At 37.7% G+C, this 25048-nt stretch overlaps 1 long non-coding RNA gene and 1 pseudogene across 1 annotated transcript in view; one reads left to right on the forward strand and one right to left on the reverse strand.

Annotated features, from left to right (window-relative positions):
- LOC137626492 (uncharacterized) overlaps positions 1-10241 on the forward strand; it is a 70389-nt gene extending 60148 nt beyond the window's left edge. Inside the window, exon 4 of the long non-coding RNA XR_011041041.1 lies at positions 10128-10241. This is a non-coding gene — a long non-coding RNA (uncharacterized lncRNA). The remainder of the gene's footprint in view (positions 1-10127) is intronic.
- LOC137626490 (uncharacterized) overlaps positions 7726-25048 on the reverse strand; it is a 45976-nt pseudogene continuing 28653 nt past the window's right edge.

Consider the following 25048-nt stretch of genomic DNA (forward strand, 5'->3'; position numbering starts at 1 on the left):
CACTGGTGGAGCAGCAAGGGGAGGCGGAGGAAGAGTGGAATAATCCTCCTGATCCCAAAGTAAAGGTTGCCTTAAAGAAGGCTGAGGATGAACACCACTGGGAACAGCGAACTCAGAATGTGGCTCAACATCGTACGCCTGGCAGATGGTGCTGCGACCAGGCGGAGCGAGCGCAGGCGGGGCGAGCGCAGGCGGAGCGAGAACAGGCGGAGGGAGTGTAGGCGGAGGCGGAGGTGCAACACTCTCAGCCCGACACTCACGCATCAAGTCCGAAAGCTGTGCTTGCATGGACTGAAGCAGAGTCCACTTGGGATCGGCAGAAACGACAGTAGACTGAGGTAAAGCCTTAACAGTCGAGCTCTGTTGTGGCAGAACCTTACTCCTCTTGGGCGGAGTACAGTCGACAGATGACTGAGGCGAGTCAGAGCTGAGCCAATGACTGCAACCTGGCTGAGCACTCGCGGACTGGACTCTACGTTTAAGCGGTCTCGAGACCTGAGACCAACGTTTCTTCCCTGACAGTTGATCAGCGGACGAGCGGAAGACGGGCTCAATCGTCTGCAGGTGGGAGTGACGGTCTTTGGAAGACACGCCCGCAACCACCGAGGATAATTCTGTGCGCCTAACAAGGCCTGCCGAACCCTTATGCCCTTCGACATTGCTTCTCCCCTGGGCTTGGGAGCTTGCAAGAGGTCCCGGACTGGGAGGACGACTGGCTCGCACAGAAAAATCCTCACGCACCACACTGGCACTAACACTAGCACTAGGCACTGCACTGACACTAGCACTCGTCACAGCACTGGCACTAACTCCACCCACTGCACTCTTGACCTTCAGTTCTTTAACTTCGGCCATCAGAGACTTATGGTCACTTACCACTGACTCTACTTTATCGCCTAAAGCCTGAATAGCACGCAAAACAACTGACATATCAGGCGGAGGGCACACAGTAGGTTCGGGGGTAGCCACTACAGGGGTAGGAACAGGTAGGGGATCATGAGGTGAGGAAAACAGTGAAGAGTGAGAAGAACTCCTCCTAACTCTACCTCTCTCTAACTTAGTTGAATATTTCAAAAGACGGACAAATTCCAATTCCGAAAGTCCGGCGCATTCCTCACATCGATTTTCTAACTGACAGGGCCTGTCCCTACAGTCAGAACAAGCGGTGTGAGGATCTACCGAGGCCTTCGGAATACGCCTATTGCAAGACCTACATCGTCTATGGGAGGGGGCTTGCGAAATGTCAGACATCTTGAATTCAAAGAGTTAGCCAAAGGGGGTTCCAAAAACAAGCAAAAAATCGTTAACCGTTAATCAGGACTATATAAAAGCTATCTAGCTAATATAGGAAGGTTTCCAGTAAAGCGACAGCCGTTAATCTGAGAGAATACTTCACCAATTAGCCGTGAATAAACTCGAAGACCATAAGCGTATCCCAGAACGTCTTGCCGGAAGCACGACAGAGGAATAATTGAGGAGGTGTCAACAAGAAGTACTTGAGTACCTGGCCACAGGTGGCGCTGGTAAGTACACCCCCTTCTAGTATTGTGATAGCTGGCGTATCCCTCCATAGAATTCTGTCGGGCAACGGAGTTGACAGCTACATGATTATCGGGTAAGTTTAATATTGAAAATATTATGATAGGCGTGGAATCACTGAGGAATCTGCTGCTTTTCTTTTTCGAAAGATTTACTCAAAAGGTTTTGAATATTTCACTGAACTGCAAAGGTAACACCGCAGATGCTATGAAAGGAGTGACGTAGTTGGCGTGGGTGGAGATGGTGGTAGTAGCATTCAGTAGCGGGTGTAGAACGGCACCTCGTTGTAACGGGGATATTTAAAGAGGAGATATCTAAATGGCACGAGACCTCTGGTTGTGGTTTTCACGCCCCAGTTACTTATACCGACATCTATTTAGGTGAGCGAGCTGGGTTCATCCCTGTCATTCCTATGCAACTTTTTTCTCTGGTAATACATAGCAGTTATATACCTTAGCAATGATGCTAAAGAAGCATTTCACGGAGCGGCACATGTGGAGCCCAGAAATAGATTTTTCCTTCGTCAAAATCCCTTTTCTCACCCCCCCCCCAAAAAAAAAAGGATGCCTATGTAAACGCAAAGTAGCAGGGTCCCAGTTTACCCCCTGATCACAGAGACAATCAGGACAGCAGAATTCAACGCTCTGCGGACATATTTTCTTTTGTGTTTTTATGTCCTCTCTGGAGGTTTTAGATACCAGATCACACAATCCCTTCTCACGAATGTTAAAGCCACTGCGTAAGCCTACATACGAGGCTGTACGGAACTTTTCCAAGATGAAGTTCGAAGACACCGGGTGCGTATTGGCATATTTCGATCTGGGAAAGTTGGAAATCAAGGAGTTTTTTATCTCTTTGTGAGCACCTTTTTCTTTGTCCTAGGTGGATAGAGCGACGGTTTATGCTTGGTAACTAATTCTTCTCTGACAGAAAAGTAAATTAAAAGGGTTTCAACTCCTTCAGCATCTGAGACTGTATCAGATAAGGATATGACTATAGTCCATTTCTTTTATCGAGGCAGATTTGCACCGACTCGCAGCGGTGCCCTTTTAGCTCGAAAAGTTTCCTGATCGCTGATTGGTTAGAATTATCTCGTCCAACCAATCAGCGATCAGGAAACTTTTCCGAGCTAAAAGGGCACTGCTGCGAGTCGGTGCAAATCTCCATCGCTAAAAGAAATTGACTATAGTTGCAGCTAAAAATCTTTAACATGCAGCCTAACCTCCAAAAGATGTGTTTTGAGAACGAAAAACTTATTTTTGTGTTAGTACCGTGTGGTTCCTGAGACCGCCTCCTCAGATTTTTAAAGGAAAGTGGAACATAACCGAGACTCTTGGAATGGAAAGATGGTTGTTGGACGATAAACAAACACCCGGGGCAAGAATTGTCTTCTGTTCAAGTACAATAATGGTTCATTAGTTAACATATGAATTCAGCATTGGAGGTGCCATATCGGGTTCAACAGAGCCTGAACCTGTTGGTTTCCCTTATAAACATCGATTCCTTACACAAGCCTAGTCTTAGCCTTGCATGTTGATATGCTGGGTCTAAGACAGGAAAAACTATAGGTGCTACTGTAGCGCGAGGTCTACCGCACTTTAATGTGAGATCTACCTCCCTTTAGCACTTTAGCGTGAGGTCTACCTCACGTGAGCACTAACGATGATGGCTACCGCTGTTTAATCCTAACCTAACCTAACCTGCGGTATTCTTTTATATGAGCGGGGAGAGCGGGAGGGACAGGTCGCGCGGTAGACCTCAGGTTTCACGTGAGCAGGCTACACATGACGGTAGACCTCACGCCAAAGTAGCACCAAACTGTATTTCTTTGGTTTATCATGATTTGCGTTTGTTATTAACCCTTTTACCCCCAAAGAACGTACTGGTACGTTTCACAAAACTCATCCCTTTACCCCCATGGACGTACCGGTACGTCCTTGCAAAAAAATGCTATAAAATTTTTTTTTTCATATTTTTGATAATTTTTTTTTAAAAATTCAGGCATTTTCCAAGAGAATGAGACCAATCTGACCTCTCTATGACAAAAATTAAGGCTGTTAGAGCAATTTAAAAATAATATACTGCAAAATGTGCTGGGGAAAAAATAACCCCTTGGGGGTTAAGGGTTGGAAATTTCCAGAGCCTGGGGGTAAAAGGGTTAACAGCCTATTTCGGCATTGTAATGACTGTTTTGTTTATGAGGGCTTGCTGGTGACATAGACGCGTGGGCGAGAACTGGAACAGTGGTTCTGTTCTAACGCACCGTGCACGACGTCAAGCGTAGCAGACGACACGCAGCTTCGGAGGTACTGTGGCAGTTCTCCCCTATACTCACCGAGTCTGTGCTCTGTGCGTTGATACACTGGCTCTTGAGCAGGGGAAGAAGATTTCTTCGGGAATCAATTCATATTGGATTCCCTGCTCTAGCCTTAACCTTTTACCCCCAGGCTATTTGGAAATTTCCAACCCTTCAACCCCAGGGGGTTATTTTTTTCCCAGCACATTTTGCAGTATATTTTTTCTAAATTGCTCTAACAGCCTTAATTTTTGTCATAGAGAGGTCAGGTTGGTCTCATTCTCTTGCAAAAAGCCTGAATTTTCTCAAAAAATTATAAAAATATGAAAAAAAAAATTTTAAAGCATTTTTTTGCAAGGACGTACCGGTACGTCCATGGGGGTAAAGGGATGGCTTTTGTGAAACGTACCAGTACGTCCTTTGGGGGTAAAAGGGTTAAACAGGATAGTCCTTGAAGACCACAAGTTTTTCCTTCATCAAAACTCCTTTTTTTCAGTTAAAAAAGCTTTTATAGCTTCGCCAAATCAAAACTAATAAATCACCACCGAGGGATAAGCATTCACAAAACTCATCCCTTTACCCCCATGGACATACCGGTACGTCCTTGCAAAAACTGCTATTTACATTTTTTTTTCATAATTTTGATAATTGTTTGAGAAACTTCAGGCATTTTCCAAGAGAATGAGACCAACCTGACCTCTCTATGATGAAAATTAAGGCTGTTAGAGCAATTTTAAAAAAATATACTGCAAAATGTGCTTGAAAAAAAATAACCCCTGGGGGTTAAGGGCTGGAAAGTTCCAAATAGCCTGGGGGTAAAAGGGTTAATAACTTATTAGTATAAACAATGTAACAAAAACTTTTGATAATGAAAAGAACGGAAAATAAGCATTCTTTATTATTGGATTTGCAACAACCGCTATTACGGCACACCCCTCTTGTGTACATTGACGAAGGAATATTCTAAATGGCAGACGACCTGTGAATAGTGGCTTTCACACGCCCTTTCTTTAAACACGACGCCCTTAGGGTGCTCGCGCGAGGGTAGTAACCTCTGCATCCCGATGCTTTAACTTTCTCTGGTATATTTGAAATATATTTATATCAGAAAAGTGACAAGAAGGATCTTTTCACCGGGCGACACAGGTCTCTCCCCAGAAATAGATTTTTCCTTCGTCAAAATCCCTTTTCTGGGTCGACCTGTGGCGGCCGGTGAAAAGAGTCCTTCTAATATACCTTTTCTGATAAAACCTTCCAATTATACCAGAGAAAGATAAAAGCATGGAATGCTGAGGTTACAACCCTCGCGTGAGCACCTTTTGGGTGTCGTGTATAAAGCAAAGGCGCGTGAAATCCACTATTCACAGGTTGTCTTCCATTTAGTTAATTCCTTCGTCAAAGGGATGGGCCGATACAAAGGCCCTAGCCAACCACCAGCACCACACCACCCACGCCACGACGCGAGCGCCATCTGAACAACATCCTTCTTTTTGGACTACTTAGAGTCGTATTCTTTTGTGGTGCTCTCGACCTTTTTTATCAATCATGGATTTATTTTGTCATGTCCAAAGCTCCATCTTCACACATTCCAATCTCTCCCCAGAAATAGATTTTTCCTTCGTCAGAATCCCTTTATTAGTGTAAACAATGTAGGAAAAAACTTTTGATAATGAAAAGAACAGAAAAGAAGCATTCTTTATTATTGGATTTGCAACAACGCTACACACAATATTTCAAAAAGTTTATAACTGGTAGTAACATACAAGGGGGGAAAAAAATAACCAAATTCTCAAGATGACAACAAAGAAAAAAAGGTTCCGTACTAACGACTCATTCTGTTGTAAACGTCTGTACTACAGCACAGAATTTTATATTTTCTAAACTTATGCTCATTTAGAATAAGTGACCTTAAATTTCTTGAGTATTGACCTTCATAAAATCAATTAAAGCTAAATAATAGACAGTAGTAATATTACCATTCACTCTTCAAAAAAATAATACACCAGGATATAGTTTTATTATGACAATATTCACCATTACAGGAATATGTGGTCGAGAAAACTAAAGTTCATTTTTCAGCGTCAATGACCTTCAATGTGTTATGCCAGAGAACTTCAAATCAATCAATCAACGACTATTTTCCACGCGCAAGTTCGACAGGTCTAGCGAGGTGAAACGGAAATCAGTGCACGCTGATTTGTCTACGGCGTATGGTAACCCAGTCGAGGATTTTTATATCCTCCGAACTTGGCTAAGCATCTAAATCAGTTTTCATGAAGTGTCTGATGTATATATTAGCCGTGCTTCAAGTACGTACGTACTGTAATATTAAGATAATGCTCTCGACTGAAGATCACAGCATCGCTAAAAACGAGTGATTAGAACCGATGGAAAAACGACAGCCGACAGCTAATGCATCACAGAAACGGAGACTAAACAGGGTTCAAAAATTAATCTTCAAACATACAATTGCCTTATAAGTAATCCAGTTCTACGATACATAAGGACGGGCCTGGAAATTTATACGAAATTCTTATAAACTGCGTGAAAATACTCTCTTAACACTTAATTGGGTAACTGTACATAAGGAAACAGTCAACAACTGTTCCTTCATGTTCCGCAGTCCTCGGCGAGTCTGCGTCTTTATATATATATGTATATATAATTATAGTCTACCTACCTTGTACATTTGCGTAAAAATGAATATCCTGGAAGACCCAAAATGATCTTAATTCAACGGAAATGGGAAGTTTCAAACTTTGGTAGAATGATATAGATATTTATAAACCAATGCTCTGTAGCCTCTCATATTTACAAAGAAGAAAAATCATCGCAAAAGCATCAACAATGGTGTCCGTGCTAATAATAACAATCTCCTCGCTAAGATCACGGTACAATCTTTTGGTACAAACTCAATAAATAAACTTTGATGCTGTACAAAGATTTAAGAAGCACCTGAAACGAGATTGAAGGGATAAATGTTTTTAAAAGATTTTACAGTACTGTAAATCAAAGGAGTTTAAACTATACAATTCATTAATAATCTGAACATTATCATGGTGGCATAGATGTTTCCTTACATTTACAAAATAATTCAAGAAAATTATATTTCATCGGCCTTCTTCACAAGCTATTCTCAAATCGTTTGTAACTTAAAAACAGCCAAAGAAAATAATCCAAAACGCTTTTCTCGAACAAAAAGGCAACAAACATGATACTCTAAGGGTACGTCCACAAAATCGGGCGTTGCCTGCCGGGCAAGCATTGTTACCAAAATCAAAGGAGTTTAAACTATACAATTCATTAATAATCTGAACATTATCATGGTGGCATAGATGTTTCCTTACATTTACAAAATAATTCAAGAAAATTATATTTCATCGGCCTTCTTCACAAGCTATTCTCAAATCGTTTGTAACTTAAAAACAGCCAAAGAAAATAATCCAAAACGCTTTTCTCGAACAAAAAGGCAACAAACATGATACTCTAAGGGTACGTCCACAAAATCGGGCGTTGCCTGCCGGGCAAGCATTGTTACCAAAACACTGGGGACTGGCAATAAGCATAGGTGACGTCAGGAGCGAGAATACCACGAGACAACGATCCTACTGCCACATTTGAGTGGTCCTAGTTCGGCTTAGGAATGGCAACACTATCAGGAGCGAAAATACGATGAGACGACTGCCATACTTGAGTGGTCCTAGTTCGGCCTAGGAATGGCAACACTAGCTGGCAAATGATTTCATGAAGTTTTCTGTTTACTGGATGACATCTGCCTGTTCGTTTTATGGCTTTGTCACATAAAATGTTGTCTGCATGGTCTTAAATAATTACACTGTTTCATCATTCAAAATTTCATAATAAGGGTTGGGGTCCATTTTTTGAGTACTGTAATTTTTAAAGTCTGATTCATAGCCATCTTGTAGTTTATGTAAAATCGTTATGTCAGTTCCTTTACCACTCCTTCTTAAGTACATCACTAATAATCTTTAAATACAGTTTCCTATATTTTTTTATTTAATCTTGCTGCTCACCATGCCAATGTTATCGGACTGTCCTGGAGTAGGAGTTCGACTGACTCAAGTACCTGTGTTAGACGTAAGTTTTGAACTTTGCCTGGTGATTGTGTAAAGAATCCATGGGGCTCTACTAGATGGTAACAGTTTCTTGCTAGATCCATACCCTTGGTTCTGCACTTCCAACATCATCGCTGCTCATTCCTGCCACCCATCATGGCCTGGTAACGACCTTTGCCCAACGGCCAATCGCCCGCTCGCCCGGACGCACCCTAAAGCGCGTTTAAATCTATGGAATGTTTCGTTATATACATTCAAACTATCGTTTATCAATCTGTAAAGTTTGTACAAAATTATTTATCACAGGCGTTGGTCCAGAAAGCCCTCAACTGATATGAAAAAAAAAATCTCATACTTGCTCACGCGTCGTACAAATCCCATCGAGATGTCACAGCCGAACGAACGTATTCTGAAGTAGCCTGTGATCATTGGATAGCATGCTTAGCCTTATATTTTTTTATTTCTTTTTAACCTAACCCTTCCAAACTACTCAATCTAATACTTAAGGACATCATATGGACAGATATATTGCTTTATCAATACATTAGTTTTCATCGATCCTTTCTCGAAGCGAGATGTCTCACCCCGCGTACACAAACTAAAGCTACATTAGTTTTCATCGATCCTTTCTCGAAGCGAGATGAGACCATCCCGCCTACACAAACTGAAGCTTTAAATGCAATATTAGGGCAATGCTTTTTTTTCTGGAAGTGTCAAATTATCTTTAAAGAGAAGCCAGTAACATGAAGGATAGAGAAGGGCTGAACAAAACGAGGAGAAACATTTCAAAATGTAAAAATTAAAGCATTGCTAAATGATCTTTGAGAATCATCGCAGCGTCTGTCCCCAAAAAAATTCATTCTTTTAATGCATGAACAGTATCAAGAATAATATAACTAATCTTAATAGTGTGGGAATAATCCTTCTATTCTCCAGAACACATTAATGCATAAGTTTGCAAATATACCGAGCGGGTCAGTTCATGCAAAAATTGTCATGTCATACGAAAGAAAAGCTTTCACAGAAAAAAAAAAATTTCATCTGATATAAAATTATTATCGGAGGTCTGAACCTCATTTATAGTCGTGAGACTAGAAACATCGCTTTTTTTTTTTTTTTTTACTTTCCTCTCTATCTCGAGAAGTAAACCGTTTTTTTTTTGTATTTGGAGTAATAATAGTTATTTTTCTCAAGACGAAACAATGTCTTGAGATAATAACAATGACTTCTTGGTTTCATCTTTATGCAGTGATTAATTCCCTCGCACAGAAGCCGCAGGTTAAGTTGAGGTAGGAATTAGCAGCGGCACCCGCTTCTGTCGACCGGGTTGGCTTTGCCGTCCACAGAAAACTTGTCCGTGTCCAGAGACTCGGTCATCATCATGCCCTGCTTTTCGTTGCTAAGGATCTGTTGAAAAAAAGAGCAATGTTGTAAGTAGTGTTTCATACGGTATTCTTGGCTTCAGTGCAGAATAAGCTCAAGACAGTAGCAACACTCTTAACCCTTTTACCCCCAAGCTATTTGGAACTTTCCAACCCTTAACCCCCAGGCATTTTTTTTTTCAAGCACATTTTGCAATATATATTTTTTAAATTGCTCTAACAGCCTTGATTTTCATCATAGAGAGGTCAGGTTGGTCTCATTCTTTTGGGAAATGCCTGAAGTTTCATGTAAAGTTATCAAAAATATGCAAAAAAAAATGTAAATAGCAGTTTTTTGCAAGGACGTACCAGTACGTCCATGGGGTAAAGGGATGAGTTTTGTGAAACGTACCAGTACGTCCATTGGGGGTAAAAGGGGTTAAGAACTAATAATGCAAAATGGGGTTGTGGCAAAGGCTAAAACTATTTTGGGTAGGTGCTATGTGCTCTCGAAAGACTTAACTCTGAAAGGCAAGAACAGGAAATACAATAAGACATAAATACCAAAGATATTTTGTCTCCAGCTCTAGAGCAAATGTACTTATTGCTATACTTAAACTGCCTAATTTCTTTTATTTGGATGATTAAAATTGCCCTCAAAATAGTAACTACATACAGAACAGTAATGAGATTTTCCATGCACTGTATATGTGAACAAGATATGTTTGAAGTTATACTTAATAAAAGTTTCCTTTACTTTGTTATTCATAGAAATTACTAAATCATCTACTTGTTTACTATCAGACAAATATGTCTTAAATGCTATTCTTAATTATAAATTAATCTCTCCCACAGGCTCCAAAGACATCACTCCAAAACGCATCGATAGTGATTGCCACTTTTCATGTACAGTTAAAGACCCCCCTAGGACTTCTAGTCTTCGTCGTGACCTCACCTTATTTACGAGGAATCGGGACGCCTCGTCGATATTGATATTTTCCTTGGCGGAGGTTTCGAACCAGCCGCTGAAGCCCCGTTCCCTGCAGTAGTCGTCCATTCTGGCTGGGTTGTTCACGACACCTTCCTTCGGCTGGTCACACTGTAAGACGATCGGTTATTATTATGATGTCCAAAGTTATGGCTGATTACATGAATTGGACATTTTGCTTGACCTTTGACCTTGACCTTAACATATATTAATTGGCGTGGATGTTCATACACTCAAATATGAACCAAGTTTGAAGTCTCTGTGACAACGATGTCCAAACTTATGGCTGATTACGTGAATTGGACATTTTGCTTGTCCTTTGACCTTCCAAAATTTAATAATTTCCACCGTTTTACTTAAGAAGAAGCTGTTAGTAAGTCAAATTTTGTTAATTTTAGGCCTGGGCTAGGCCTAACCTGACTCCCATGCCTATGATTCCCAGCTACAAAATTCAACAAATAGTCGAGTTCCATTTGAAATAGATATCAAGATATTACAAATAACGTTTTCCTTACTGTATTAAATGATATATTTTAATTACAGTATTTCTATATCTTTGTTATTTTCACTTGATTTTGTTTGTATCTCTAAATTTTTGTCAGTTGAGGACCTTTTGTATGTAGAGAATAATCAATATAAAGAAGAAAAAGGAAAAATAGAATAAACTATAAAATAAGGCTTATGCAAATCTACTCCATAATATATGAATCAATCACAATTGTTAGTGTGGGAACAAACACGCAGCTCAAAAACTGAAATAGCTTGGACTAGTGATGAGATGAGAAGCTAATAAACTACAAGGAAAACAGGACAAAATTTTAAACAAGGTTTCCAAGGAAAAAGGTCGATAAACTCAGAGAGAAAGTGCGCAAGACAGAAGTGAGTGGAGGAGGGATTCATTTCATATCTGATTTAGAAGAAAAACTTTATGATGAAGATTACAATCTTATTTAACGTAATGGTCAGTGATTTAAAGACAAAAGTGCTGTTAAATAAAAGTACACAAAAACTAAGACTTTTTTTTTTTTTTTTTTTTTTTTTGCCTAAAATTTAACACTTAAATCATGTTCTTGTTCTAAAGAAATAAATGACAGACTATTTTTCCCCACATTTTCAGTGTTCACTCGGCAAAATATTTCATTTCTATATTAATTGCTCAAAAGAATCTTAAAATACCTCTCACCCAGCTAGTATTCGTCCAACACTTAAACACTGAGTGACAAGTATTCGCAAGGAAATATAAAACTAATAACTGAAGGGATCTTGAATAATTAATAATAGAGTATAGTGCCCCTTTACAGTGCGAAATGAGTATGACGGATACTAATCATCGATGCCACGGGAGATTATGAGAGATATTGATACGTAAATAGTACTTTCGTTAAACTAGTGGTGGACTCCAGTACCGTCCAAGATACACCAGATTAATACTCTAGCAGTTCGAGGGGAAATGGATATGAATAAGAGTTGTCTTGCACAAGAGATTATACTTATCTATTGTGGATCTAAAATTTGAGCTACAGTACTACATTGGATCCTTTTCTGGTTACGGTTCATTTTTCCTTTGCCTACACATACACTGAATAGTCTGGCCTATTCTCTACAAATTCTCTTCTGTCCTCATACACCTGACAACACTGTGATTATTAAACAATTCTTCTTCACCCAAGGGGTTAACTACTGCACTGTAATTGTTCAGTGGCCCCTTTCCTCTTGGTAAGGGTAGAAGAGACTGTTCAGCTATGGTAAGAAGCTCGTCTAGGCGAAGGACACTCCAAAATCAAACCATTGTTCTCTAGTCTTGGGTAGTGCCACAGCCTCTGTACCATGGTCTTGTACTGTCTTGGGTTAGAGTTCTCTTGCTTAAGGGTACACTAGGGCACACTATTCTATCTAATTTCTCGTCTTGTTTTGTTAAAGCTTTTATAGTTTATATAGGAAATATTTATTTTAATGTTACTGTTCTCAAAATATTTTATTTTTTCCTTGTTTCCTGTCCTCACTGGGCTATTTTCCCTGTTGAGGTCCTTTGGTAGGGTTGCAGCTTAGCAATTAATAATAATAATAATATCAACAGTAATTTTGGGAACATTGTTTACTTGATTCTTAGATGCAGACATTAAGACTTTGACTTCGAGCAGACTAACCCAGTTGGACATTTGTGAAAGACTTCGATTTTTCCATCAATGCATTCAGCTTTTATGGATATAAGGAAGTACTTTACCATCCTTACAATCTCCAAGACATAACGATTAAAATATTATCAATATGATGTTATGTCCGCGAAAATTGTTTGGTTAAATATACTATAATTGTGAGATCACAGTTAGCTGACTACACATGAAATAATTTCTCCTTTGAAAGACCGACAAAATATTTGTCATTCTTTAATCTAGAGAGCAGTTACTATGAAAATGTATTACGATATACTCGCATAATAGAAAGGGAAAAATATAAAAATGTGAAAACTTGTATAAACGGTAGTAAAGAAAGGATGTGGATATTGAAAAGACAAAGAAAGAAAAATAAACTTAGAACTACAACATAAACATTATAAACATCAAGTGATGAACAGATCAAAAACATCGAGAAAGAACATCCTTCAGGAAATTTATATTGATCAAGAAACTAATTCATTAACAACTTTTACTTTGGAATGACGGTTTTAACTTTTAAACGTATACTACCTTATTAGCAAGGAGGACTGTCGGGATAGGTGAACCATCAGCTAAGGTGACTTTTGTATCCAGGTCAGTCTTCCACTTTGTGACCGCGTCGAAAGTCTGGGCTCGGGTCACGTCGAAGACCACGAAGGCTCCGACGGCTTCCTTGTAATACACTCTTGTCATGTTTCCGAAGCGTTCTTGACCTGAAAGGAGAGAAATTTATAGAATTAAAGGGTCAAGAATCAAGACAAGGTTATTTTATGTTATCTCTTACGATACTGAAGAAGTTCTAAAATTACTGAGGTCTCAAGGCTAACAAAAGACAATGATAATGTTTCTGATATTTTGTGCACTAGATTTGAAAGTTCCCGCTGATTTCAACTTAGAATATCGCTGCTCCTTTAGAAGTAAAGAATTTAGATATAGATTCATTTCCAAAGAAAGGAGAGAAATTTATAGAATTAAAAGGACAAGAATTATCTTAGATTACCGAGGAAATTCTGTGTAAGCTACTGGGGTCTAAAGAAAGCTAGAAAATTAATAATAATAAATAATGTTTCTGATGTTTTGTGCTCTAGATTTGAGGATATTCACATAAAAGTCTTTGGCTCAGATTATCGGCAAGCTTTTAAAATCCAGAGCGCAGGTATAGATTAATTTCCTAAGAATTGCAAACTTGATAGAAAGATTCATTTCCTAAGAATTGCGATCTTGACATATCGTACAATACTAGATATTAATTCTGCTGACCAACTTTTCATGGGAACCTCAAAATGTCTCTCAAGAAGCAACAGCAATGTGAAAATTCTATTTGGCCAAACACTAAAGATAACCAAGAGAAAATGTAGCGAGGTATTCCTTCAATAATATTAACAAAAGAATATTTTTGTGTAACAAAACTTTAGGGAACAGTGTACAAGATTTGATCACCTATTAGAGGCTTTGTATTCACAAGAAACCACGCACCTTGGCTCACAATAAGCGATGGAAAGGTGTACTGTATTGTGATACAGTACTGTTTGGAAATATAGAAATGTATTTATGCCTGATCAAAGAAATCTGAGCATCTTCATCGTCTGGAGCAAGTCTTGGATCAGAGCGGTAATTAAAATCCTGCAGGAATATAAGTCTCTTATCTAGAACCTACGAGAGATTACCAACAAAGTTCTAGCAAAAAATGTCAGTCTATCATAAAGGACTCAATAATAAAGGGATTTTGACGAAGGAAAAATCTATTTCTGGGGAGAGATCTGTGTCGCCAAAAAAGAGGTCCAAAAGAGCGTAAAAAGAGCGGGCACAAGCAAGGGGTACAACTCTTCACGAGTCCAAAAAGAAGGATGTCAGATGGTGCTGGTGTCGGGCATTGGTGGGGTGGTCCAGGTTGATGCGGTGGAGACCGCTATTACGGCACACCCCTCTTGTGTACATTGACGAAGGAATATTCTAAATGGAAGACGACCTGTGAATAGTGGTTTTCACACACCCTTTCTTTATACACGACACCCTAAGGGTGCTCGCGCGAGGGTAGTAACCTCTGCATTCCAATGCTTTAACTTTCTCTGGTATATTTGGAATATATTTATATCAGAAAAGTGACAAGAAGGACCTTTTCACCGGCGAACACAGGTCGACCCAGAAAACACTAAGAAGCCCCTAGTAATTCAAAATATTTAAAAAAACCTTCATTTGACAGATAGATGTGATTGGGAATGGATTGCTATAGTCACTGCTGTCTCTTGGCATAACCTTTTACAAGTTATAATAATTCAAAACATCCTGAAGATGCTAATTTAAACAAATGTTGTGCCTCTTTCTGATTTCATATTGAATTATTAAATTCACCTATGATGGTAACAAATGCATAATTAACTATTAAATTATATACTGAGCTTACAAAAAATACAATTGAATCTGAAAAACAGCAATGACATTTGTGGCACAATAAGGATTATTCCTCAAGTTAGAGAGTGTCACATGTGAAACAGTTGTGGCGTTTATAAATTTGTGTTGGGCTAACTGGCTGTAGTAAATACATTGAGCAAACACGACTACAGGGATAAACTAAGGCTCTCACTCCAATGCCCCAGGTTGGACAAGGGAGATTCAAGTGCACCATCACTGTGGGACATCCATCTACTTCCACCTCAATCAAAGTTAACCCCTTTACGTACTGGTACGTTTCACAAACCTCATCCCTTTACCCCCATGGACGTACCGGTACGGACTTACAAAAAACGGCTAATTAAATTTTTTTTTGCATATTTTTGATAGCTTTTTGAGAAACTTCAGGCATTTTCCAAAAGAATGAGACCAACCTGACCTCTCTATGACGAAAATTAAGGCTGTTAGAGCAATTTAGAAAAAAATATATTGCAAAATGTGCTTGAAAAAGAAAATGGCCTGGGGGTTCAGGGTTGGAAAGTTCCAAATAGCTTGGGGGTAAAAGGGTTAACAGCCCACGTAGTGCTATTTTCACTATACAAGTACTGACACCCACTAGTATTACAATGCTCTCCTACTATTTCAATACTACGCCCAAATTTTCAGCATGTCGACCAGCACCATAGTCTGGTCAAATAGGTTCTCCTCTTCTTTTTTCCCACCGTTATCCATATATTAAGGGCTTGGTCACCTGATGCCCCCTCTCCCAGTGCCTTCAAACACGGCATCCTCTTCCACCAAACCTCTTCTCTCCATATCATCCTTCACCTTATCTCGCTATTTAATTCTCTCCCAAGCCCTCCTCACTCCCTCCCCACCATTCATCCTCAACACATGTCCGTACCATCTCAGTCAAATAGGTTACCAGTTTCTATATCGTCTGCCTTCAATCACCCTTTAAAACGAACTACGTTTATTCATACCACAAGTGGCAAAAACCTTTTTCTACTTATGAAACAACTCCTTGCTAAAGTCACAACATACAGAAAATTTTGCTAAGTAAGTTACGAGGTCAGCACTTGGAATGAATACTTTATTAACGCCATCATAAGTCCTTAGAGACATCACATACATACATATACCAAGGCACTTCCCCCAATTTTGGGGGTAGCCGAAAGTAAACAAATGAACAGAAAAGGGGACCTCTCCTCTACACGTTCCTTCCAGCCTGACGAGGGACTCAACCGAGTTCGGCTGGTACTGCTAGGATGGCACAGCCCACCATCCCACATTATCCACCACAGATGAAGCTTCATAATGCTGAATCCCCTACTGCTACTACCTCCGTGGTCATCCAAGGCACCGGAGGAAGCAGCAGAGCCTACCGGAACTGCGTCACAATCGCTCGTCATTCATTCCTATTTCTAGCACGCTCTCTTGCCTCTCTCACATCTATCCTCCTATCACCCAGAGCTTTCTTCACTCCATCCATCCACCCAAACCTTGGCCTTCCTCTCGTACTCCTCCCATCAACTCTTGTATTCATCACCTTTAGAAGACAGCCATTTTCCATTCTCTTAACATGAGAGACATACCACACTAATAACCAATATAGTAAAACCTGCTGCGTAACTTCCGCCCTTCCTAAAGCACCCAAAACAAACCAATTGCCTCACCTGCGATATCCCATAGCTGTAATCTAATGACTGTGTTGTTATCCCAGTTGAGAACTTTCAGGGCGAAGTCCACGCCGATCGTCGCCCGGTAGTGTTGGCTGAAGAACTGGTGGACGTAACGCTTGATGATGGAAGTCTTGCCGGTCCCGAGTTCCCCTATCACCAGTATTTTGTACAGATGTTCGCGCTTGTCTGTGCTGGCACCGGCCTGGTGGTGACGGGGATGAAATATAGAGAAAATTAGCATATAATCTTTGCAATTGAAAGGTAGAATTTTACTTAATATCTGTAACAGTTCTTAGTAAGAGTAAGAAGTTATAAGTACCTGGATATTTTTATTAATACAGTAGTGTCAAACATAACCTTATTTAAAGTAGTTAACAGAAGTAAGGACTGATTTGAAAGCAGTTAAGAGAAGTAAGGACTTATTTGAAAGTAGTTAACAGAAGTAAGGACTTATTTGAAAGCAGTTGAGAGAAGTAAGGACTTATTTGAAAGCAATTAAGAGAAGTAAGGACTTATTTGAAAGTAGTTAAGAGAAGTAAGGACTTATTTGAAAGCAATTAAGAGACGTAAGGCCTTATTTGAAAGCAATTAAGAGAAGTAAGGACTTATTTGAAAGCAGTTAAGAGAAGTAAGGACTTATTTGAAAGTAGTTAACAGATGTAAGGACTTATTTAGAAGCAGTTAAGAGAAGTAAGGACTTATTTGAAAGTAGTTAACAGAAGTAAGGACTTATTTGAAAGCAATTAAGAGAAGTAAGGACTTATTTGAAAGCAATTAAGAGACATAAGGACTTATTTGAAAGCAGTTAAGAGACATAAGGACTTATTTGAAAGTAGTTTACAGAAGTAACTACTTCAAAATCCCTGGCTCGTACAAAATTTGTACCGTAAGTTTGGGGATAAATCACCAACCCTAAAGAAGCAAACTAATTTATAAGACAGGCAAGGACATCCTCCAGCCCCCCCGGGAGACTTTCTAGGTTACGGAATTTTCATTTTGTCCTCCTAAATATTTCTAATTATATTTATTTATATCAATAATCATAATTAGGAAATAAATGAGACGTCAGTTTTGTGTAAATTTTCAAAAATAAATAAATCAAGGAATTGAAAACAAAATTAGTACACATTAGCCAATAGGTCAGTAACAATTCTTGCATACAGCCCTCCCTCTCTTGGATATAATACAATGTGGCCCACCTATAGTCCATTTCTTTTAGCGGGGCATATTTGCACCGACTCGCAGCGGTGCCCTTTTAGCTCGGAAAAGTTTCTTCATCGCTGATTGGCTGGACAAGATAATTCTAACCAATCAGCGATCAGGAAACTTTTCCGAGCTAAAAGGGCACCGTTGCGAGTCGGTGCAAATATGCCTGGCTAAAAGAAATGGACTATAGTTTATGAACAGTTCCCCATGCCTGGTTTAAACGCTAATATGAAAATATAATTGAACAGCTCTGAAGAGAATTGGAACCCACACTACAAAAGCAACTGAGATTAATTATTATCTCAAACGCTTGAATATCTAATTCAACTTCAAATTCCAAGGAAGTAACCTAACATTGTCTGTCATATTCAAGGAATCCATTCTATACGCGTATAAATTTTAGGGTTGATCCAATGCTTTGAAATTGGAGAAAGCAATTTAGTTCTTGGCTCGGGTATCATATATTTTGGTTTGAAATTAGGGAATATTAAAATTCAATTTGGTACCATACATTTGAAAACTGAAATTCTATTCTATACCCAATTTGAGCCATTTGTTAAAAAAAAAATGGGCAACTAACATTCAAATCCTATTAAGTAAATGGTAAATTGGTCTGGCTTTAAACTATTTGTATAGAATAGTCTCTAACTCTTGAAAAATATCACAAATTATTAGGGAGTAAAATATTTGAAAACCACAATATGGTGGTATAAAGTTTTTTCTTAACTTCCTGAACAAAAACATAAATACATTCTAGAAAAAATACAGAAACGAGAGTAGGTGAAACTGGTAGGCAATCACTCTAAATATATACAAAAACTGCAGGACAAAATTATAGGTAAAAATCACTCTAAAATGATACAAAACTACAGGACAAAATTATGATTCACGATCACTCTAAAAATATACAAACCTACAGGACAAAATTATGAACAATCACTCTAAAAACACAAAACTACAGGACAAAATTATGATTCACAATCACTCTAAAAATATACAAAACTACAGGACAAAATTATGATTCACAATCACTCTAAAATGATACAAAACTACAGGACAAAATTATGATTCACAATCACTCTAAAATGATACAAAACTACAGGACAAAATTATGATTCACAATCACTCTAAAAACACAAAACTACAGGACAAAATTATGATTCACAATCACTCTAAAATGATACAAAACTACAGGACAAAATTATGATTCACAATCACTCTAAAATGATACAAAACTACAGGACAAAATTATGATTCACAATCACTCTAAAATGATACAAAACTACAGGACAAAATTATGATTCACAATCACTCTAAAATGATACAAAACTACAGGACAAAATTATGATTCACAATCACTCTAAAATATACAAAAATACATGACAAAATAAGGGCCAAATTTAAGATTATTTAGTCATAAAACAGATGTGACTTATACCAAATTGTCTGTAAAAACTTCAAATGTAGAACCTTATCATTCTAGATTCATCTGTCAAGAGAAATTGTCTCCAAGAAAATAATCTAGAATTAATTTAGTCTTTCTCAAAAGCCTTCTTTCTTACGGGGACCAAATTCTGGAACATTTACAATACTGTACGTTCTCACGAGCGAGATTTTTACGCAAACGTGTGGGAGTTTTTCATCCGCAGATTAATGTTTGTAAAGGGGTGGTGTTCAAGAGGTCCTTCTGTATACAGTATGTATTATATATATATATATATATATATATATATATATATGTGTGTGTGTGTATATATACATATATATATATATATATGTATATATATATATATATATATATGTATATATATATATATATATATATATATATATATATATATATATATATATATATATATATATATATATATAGATATATATATATATATAATATGCCATATATATAATATATCGTATATATAATATATATCAATAGATAAAACTTATCAAATATGCCAATCCAAAATTCATCGTAAGCCAAAATTTTCATGACTTTCAAATTCAGCCAAATTTGAAGCAAAGTTTCTGTTCTTGGGGCTAAATATAATAAGTAAAAAACTATCTTTTTAAAAAACTGAACTGGCATAAGCTTAAAGTGCGAAATGTTTCACTACTTCAAGAAAAATCTGCTGCGATACGCCGACTACATTTTTCGTCCGTTGCTTGTGTATGTAATATCCTTTTTTTTAACCCATCTGAATATAAATAAAAAGATGTGCTAACCTTTTAAATGTTAAATCTGTACTGTACTTTGTAATTCGGTTAAACATTATAAGAAAAAAAAAACTGCTTTGAAATCATTCTATACTAGTACTTCACCCTAAGGTGCCTTAAAGTAACCTAAATTATAGTCCATTTCTTTTAGAGAGGCAGATTTGCACCGACTCGCAGAGGTGCCCTTTTAGCTCGGAAAAGTTTCCTGATTGCTGATTGGTTAAAATTATCTCGTCCAACCAATCAGCGATCAGGAAACTTTTCCAAGCTAAAAGGGCACCGCTGCGAGTCGGTGCAAATCTGCATCGCTAAAAGAAATTGACTATAGGTACAGAGTAGCCTACCTGAACAGAAAAAATTACCACTTCATTTGAAAAGGCTAACCTCGCCTAGGTTTGAGAATTTAACTGAAAACAATAAAAGTCTTAAATAACATACTGTAAAAAAACAGAAATCTACCCATACATAGGCTAAGTTACATCACTGCCTGCTCGTACAGACAACGCAACAATCATATAAGTACAGGATACAGTAGGCTACAATCCAGTAGCTTGACTATAGTCCATTTCTTTTAGTGATGCATATTTGCACCGACTCGCGGCGGTGCCCTTTTAGCTCAGAAAAGTTTCCGGATCGCTGATTGGTTGGACAAGATAATTCTAACCAATCAGCGATCAGGACACTTTTCCGAGCTAAAAGGGCGCCGCCGCGAGTCGGTGCAAATATGACTCGCTAAAAGAAATGGACTATAGGTATGGTTAAGAAAACGGATAAAACGAACGCATATCTTTTCCCTCTTACAAAAATTAGAATATCTGAAGTACTTAATGAAATAATTACTGTAAAATATAATAGAAGTGATAGAGAAAAAATTACAAATTTAACGCAGTCAAGACAGTACTGTACTGACTTTTAATAAACAATGCATGAAGGAGGGGCTGAACTATTATCATAATTATTATCATTATTATTATTATCATCACTATATATTTATTACCATAATTTTCCTTAACATGAGCTCCAGTTTCTTAACATTTAACATTTCATTTCAACATGAAATATCCTTATGGTGTCCTCATGTGAAAATCTCGCCATTTCTGACATCTGTTCAGACTGGAATCTCAAAGAAGGCCTCTCTTTTCATAACTGAAGACAAATATCCTTTGACATAGTTAAAGGGCAAGGGAGCCTTTGTAGGGTGACGGCCAGATCCCGTAGAAAACGGGAATATTCTGAACTGTGGCCGTCGTTCTAAAAAACGATTTTGGTGGGAGAAGCTAACTTAAAAAACCCACCTAACCTATGCTAAAAGCCGTATCCTCACCCAGGGGGGCTTCGCCCCCTCGGACCCCCCCCCCCCCCCCTTACACAACAGTTTCCTTACCTACGAGTACGACGGGAGAAGCTAACTTAAAAAACCCACCTAACCTATGCTAAAAGCCGTGTCCTTACCCAGGGGGGCTGTGCCCCCCGGACCCCCCTTACACAACATATTTAAGATCCATAGACCATTTCCAAACGTTTTTATTCTATACAAGATAACAGTCGGAGCGATAATAAGCAAATTAGGACACTTGGCCGTAGTGCTACAAACTACCCAGGGCAAGTCTATTATCTGATTAAATACAGTATAACTATAAAACAAGTAGCCTACCAATGAACATTCAACTTGCATAACATCCACTAAGAGAGGCAAGACTATAGCCCATTTCTTTTAGCAATGCATATTTGCACCGACTCGCAGCGGTGCCCTTTTAGCTCGGAAAAGTTTCCGGATCGCTGATTGGTTGGACAAGATAATTCTAACCAATCAGCGATCAGGAAACTTTTCCGAGCTAAAAGGGCACCGCCGCGAGTCGGTGCAAATATGCATCGCTAAAAGAAATGGACTATAGTTCTTATAACTTCTTAATGTCAAGTCTAGCAGTGTTCAGCCCAGAAAGTAGTCTTAAGTGACAACAGAACATCGGATGTGCTTTTATCATTGAACGTTGGATTATAGAAGTTTCTTAGTCTGAAGTCTTGACAATTTTTTTTATCTCAAGACAAAGAAATATATACAATTTCGGTAAACTGGTTTGGCTTACATTGACCTAATGGTGTGGATTCTCAGTTTTGTAGTTTTTAAATGACTGTGATGGACAATTAAAACTATTAAAGGGGTAAAAATACACACTATGTTTTCTCCCCAGAAAAGTCTGACAGGAAGTTGCAAGCACTACAAACATCTATACCCAGGCCACGATCCCCCACCAGTTGACTGCCCACCAGGTACATTATTTACTACTTAGATCATACCCAATCAGGCGTTAACCCCCACCAGTTGACTGCCCACCAGCTACAGTATATTATTACTTATATCAGCATAAACCATACACATTTTCATAAAAGAATAAATGAAAAAGAAAAAGAAAAAAACATCAAAACAAAGGAAGAAAACCCATATCTACTCCTTCATCTGTTCCTTATACAATAGCTAAAGTCATAAGGATTAATTTACATTAGTTCTGGTCTGTGGAGAACCTTAGCTGATAAGGAAGAAACCACAATAGGTGTTGAAATAGCAGGTGAGAGAGAGAGAGAGAGAGAGAGAGAGAGAGAGAGAGTATAATTATTACAGATAATAGGCAAATCTTTATATGGCACAAATCAAAATAAATATTACGAATTTCACACCAAACATAAAACTCTAGGGAACAAAACCCACGAATGAAAGCATCTGGCAAACTACTATCTAGTATTTTAGACTTTATTTCGTCAAATAAATGTGATAATTTTGTATTTGGTTGTTAGTGGACTCTAGTGGGATGCAGCTAGGGGGTGGAAAAGGACAGAGGGTTGACAGTTTCAGCATGAAATGATTGGCTGGAGACTTGATTGCTAATTCACTTGCTAACCCTTCAGGTGAAGTACTGTATGATTTATATATATATATATATATATACATATATATATATATATATATAACATATATATATATATATATATGTATATATATATATATACATATATATATATATGTATATATGTATATATATATATATATATACTGTATATATGTATGTATATATATATATATATATGTGTGTGTGCACTATATATATATATATATATATTATATATATATATATATAGTAATATATATATATATATACTGTATAGTATATATATATATACAGTATATATATATATATATATATACATACATTTTATATATATATATATATATATGCGAGCATATCAAAACAACGATAACCACCCATCTGTTCAATTCCTCTCTCTAAATTCACCCTCATTAAATAAGCCTCCAAAGTACACTTACAAAACTCCCAAGCTCCAACATTCTTCAAAGCATTAGTGACTGGGGGAGGGAGGGGGGGGGGGGTAATAATACCTCTAGTAAGACTATTCTATTGAACAGCCACGAAACATAATCTCCTTAAGGTTGACCTCGTTCATATTACGTGAGAACGACCTCGGAGGTCTCTTCGTCAAGTAAGCGCTTCGAGGCTGTGAAGCTTAAGGATGGCCTTGGAGCCTGGAGACACCAGCGCTGCTCCGATCCGGAGAGGTCTTCGGGCTGTTTGCTATTACGTTCGTTAAAGCCTGGCATCGTGGTATTGTGTTTTCTCTCTCTCTCTCTCTCTCTCTCTCTCTCTCTCTCTCTCTCTCTCTATCAACAACAATAAATTCACCCGTTTCTAATCCACTGCAGGATAAAGGCCTCAGACAAGTCCTTATTTATGACTGGGGTTTGGCCACTTTTCCTCACCACGCAGGCCAGTGCGGATTGGTGATGGTGGGAGACTTTTGTCTGACTGCCCACAGCAAATCAACCTAGTATGGGTGGCCTTGGCTAGTACAGCTTTGCTGATCATGGTAGTACACAAATATTTTCGACACGTTAAGTTATCCTCACAAACAAAGGGATTATATATATATATATATATATACATATAAATATATATATATATATATATATATATATCAACATGGAAAACGTAATATGTATCAATAAACTTATTCTACGTATAATAAACTAAATCTTTCTTCAAATGAAAAATTACTTGGCACATTTGCCAATCACACTTTCTCCCACGATGCTAAAATCTGGCCTTTTATAGTTAATGATAGATTAATTAACACCACAAAGGGACTCAAGGAATAGACTTCACTAATCTAATAACCAAGAGGGACACCCAGTAGAGAGCATGCCTCCGCCACGCCTAGCAGACTTGCTTTGTTCTTAACACTACTATGTACTTATACTTCGAAGTATTTTCTTTAAAATCTAATGGATTTTTCCTTGGGTCAATACCCCACTTACCCACCAAGTTTGGTTGAAATTGGTTCATTAGTTTTTGTGTAATGTTGATCAAAAACACAATATAAACTAACATTTGCCAAATACTTAACTTTGCGATTATATTCAAAGTACTCCTGCGTACTTGTACTTTGGTGTACTTTATCCAAAATAATACAGATTCATCCTTGGATCATACCCAATATGACTACTAAGTTTGAACAAAATCGGTACAGTAGTTTTTGTGTAAAGTTGTCGCAAATAAACTAACAGGACGGCGTGAATTCGTAGCGACTGTAATAATAGTAATAATAGTAATAATGATAATAATAATAATAATAATAATAATAATAATAATAATAATACTAATAATAATAATAATAATGATAATATTAATCCATTCGTAATAATAATAATAATAATAATAATAATAATAATAATAATAATAATAACAACAATAATAATAATAAAAACAATAATAATAACAATAATGATGATGATATTAATACTAATAATAATAATAATATTAATCCATTCGCAATAATAATAATAATAATAATAATAATAATAATAATAATAAAATCATTTATCAAGATAAATCTCTCACTACCTCCTGCCACGCCTTCGTCAGGAACTACTTTGGAGTCACAGTTTATCTATTAATCCATTCAAAAAGTCACCAACAAAGAGTTGCCACCTTGCAGGAGAGAGAGAGAGAGAGAGAGAGAGAGAGAGAGAGAGAGAGAGAGAGGACACTTTATAGCATCTTTTTTTAGTTTTTAGGGTTTTTTTTACTTTTTTATTTTGTCTTTGAAGGTTTTTAGCGAACTTTAAAA

Source organism: Palaemon carinicauda, chromosome 34, assembly GCF_036898095.1.
Source record: "Palaemon carinicauda isolate YSFRI2023 chromosome 34, ASM3689809v2, whole genome shotgun sequence".
Classification (NCBI taxonomy): Eukaryota; Metazoa; Arthropoda; class Malacostraca; order Decapoda; family Palaemonidae; genus Palaemon; species Palaemon carinicauda.